Source organism: Montipora foliosa, chromosome 12 (genome assembly GCF_036669935.1).
Source record: "Montipora foliosa isolate CH-2021 chromosome 12, ASM3666993v2, whole genome shotgun sequence".
Classification (NCBI taxonomy): Eukaryota; Metazoa; Cnidaria; class Anthozoa; order Scleractinia; family Acroporidae; genus Montipora; species Montipora foliosa.
Window position 1 is genome coordinate 39,676,027 of NC_090880.1, and position 2,500 is coordinate 39,678,526.

The window sequence follows — 2,500 nt, forward strand, 5'->3', positions numbered from 1 at the left end:
TCACACTCTCTTGGATCTCTGGGCACATATGTTATGACGCTTATACTCAGCACTCGAGACGAGTTTCAGAAGTAAGTACTGTACACACGAAAACTTTTGGCGTGAATTTCTGTTCATGGCTCCATGAGCAGGGAACTAGCGTAAGTCGAAAAAGTGCTATACCTGTGTCCTGATGGACGAAACAGCTATGCCGATGTAACGAAAATTTTCCAACGCTTTAGATAGACGCCCAGAGACGTAACCACACGTGGGAAAGACTATTGTTTCGTTTCGGTTTGTTTTGTTTAAGTTTTCCGAGCCATGCCATTGGCTCATTCTAAGACTGAAACTTACGTTATCTTTCTTGGTCATTTTCAGGGTAAAATGAACTGGTTTGACAGGGGAGTATCCTTTTGAATTCCAATTGTTACCTAAGTACTACTGCTACTACTTCAACGTTCACCTCAACTTAAATATATTTTTCGCTTTTGAGACATATCTTTCCACTTATTACAAAGACGTTTTAGCTTTTTGTGGCCTGAACATTTGACTTTCTATCAGTAGCATAATTTACGGGAGTTAGCAATACTGGCAATAGTCTGATAAAGAATTGATCTATGCCACTCATAGCTTGGTAGTTCGTACAAGTGACCGCTACTTTTTCTATATCTAGTGCTTGACACATGCAAGAAGCGAGGTCACCATTCCTCTTAATTTTTTCGGTTGCTTTGCCCGTGAAGTTTCCTTAGCTTTCATTTTCCAAGATAAGGACTTTCGTTCAAGATGTGAACATGTTCTGCCATGAAATGGTTCGCAATGGTCTCGTGGTGCGCTTGCGGTGGTAACATTATAACAGACTTCGTGGCACGCGAGTCGCGTGACAAGGTGTGCTCGTCGTTCACGCACACGTGCAAATTCTACCGTGGTTACACGAGATGGAAGATCCTGAAACCTTGCTTTTAACAAACCTTGCGTTCAATGCGACATCTGGCTAAACTGGCCTTGGGCGAAATATTTGAATGAAGGAGTTTTAAAGTCTTGAAGTTCATTTGGCGGCGCTATCACGTTTTTACAATGACCAAGAAATTAAAGATAATGCGAATATCCCCGAGTCCGAGGAAATTGTCAAATACATCTTGGTGTACGATACTCTCTGCTGAATTATTTGTAGAAACAAATGACAGTTTGAATTTAATTATTGCCTATAAGAATGCGATGTGCGAATTTCAAGAAATAAAATTATAAGAATGAGTTTTTTAGCCTAATTCTTTTTCAAACTTTTTTGGACTTAATTCTACTTCGGTTCAACGCTCAAAATCAAGGGATCCCAGTAAGTGACAGAAAGGCAAACAAAAGGGCAGTGTAGCAGCTCTTGCATGGTGGTTATAATTTGGTATTGTAGCAACTAAGTCATTGTTTTCGGTTTGGGTGGCAACCGCATGACATTGTGGCTGACGAGGTCCGCTACATCAACATTTTTATATTTATGCATCTAGAGTTCTTCCAGCGGAATTTTGCACATAATAAGCGATTTTCGAGGCGAGCATTCACTCAGCAGAATAGTTCATGGTTTTGGTTAGGATTTTTTACACCGCACGTATCGCAATGGTTCCCCTTCTTTTCTTAGGGTGAAAGTAAAGGCGTCTCAGGCAGCCGCTATCAGTCCATATTTGATCTCACCCACTCACGCATGTCAACCTCGATCCCAGGGCTCTCGGTGGTGAAAAACCCTGGAAACGAGGTTGCCACGTATGTGAAAGGAGGACAAACCACAACACCGGGGGTCCCCCCTACTCTTATCGAACAGTGATGTGGGTGCTTTAACGTCCTTGATTAACAGGAAAGGTTGTGAGACGGAGCCTACGCGGGTTTATAGTACTTATCCGAGGAGACTTCGAAAGTCTAACCATTTTGCGCATGTATAATTACAAGGGCAGCGCTTTCGCCGCAGTTCTTTTAAAACCCTGAGTGTTGGTCCGGCCGGAGTCGAGCTCACGACCTCCCGCATGGCAGCCGATGCTCAACCAAAAGAACCACCGGTGCGTTAGAGTAAGACATTTTGGAGCAGAATTTGAGCAGAATAACACGAGATCAATGGCACAAATAACATGACATTTGCGAGATGAACTGAAAACTTTGCGCTATGAATATCTAATTTTTATTAGTGTCACCCAACTAGTGGACTGTGCTGCATTTTGATTGGCTACACTACTAGAGGACTATTAGTAATAGTCTTCGAGTAGCGAAAAACGTGCGCTTTCTTTTGTTCTTTTATTCCCAAATAAATATATTTTATATTTGCATTTGCTAAATTTATTATTGCCTTTTCTGTCCTGCTAGTTGGGTGATACTAAAACAATTAGACCCTTCGCCCTCAAGGGCCACGGGTCAATAGCCCATGAGGCGATTGACCCGTAGCCCGCAAGGGCTACGGGTCTAATTGTTAATTAGAGGTTAGGCCCAGACTCCCTTCCAAATTTAGGTGAATACATTCACCTGAAGCTTTAGAGCCGAAAAGGTC

At 42.3% G+C, this 2,500-nt stretch overlaps 2 protein-coding genes across 2 annotated transcripts in view; one reads left to right on the top strand and one right to left on the bottom strand.

Annotated features, from left to right (window-relative positions):
• Positions 1-351, bottom strand: part of LOC137978961 (uncharacterized) — a 5,000-nt gene extending 4,649 nt beyond the window's left edge. Inside the window, exon 1 of the mRNA XM_068826084.1 lies at positions 1-351. This exon is cut by the window's left edge and continues 3,074 nt beyond it. The gene's annotated coding sequence lies outside the window, so the exon portion shown is untranslated.
• LOC137978963 (uncharacterized) overlaps positions 1-1,231 on the top strand; it is an 11,045-nt gene extending 9,814 nt beyond the window's left edge. Inside the window, exons 6-7 of the mRNA XM_068826085.1 lie at positions 358-384; positions 744-1,231. The gene's annotated coding sequence lies outside the window, so the exon portion shown is untranslated. The remainder of the gene's footprint in view (positions 1-357; positions 385-743) is intronic.
• Positions 1,232-2,500: the final 1,269 nt, after the last annotated feature.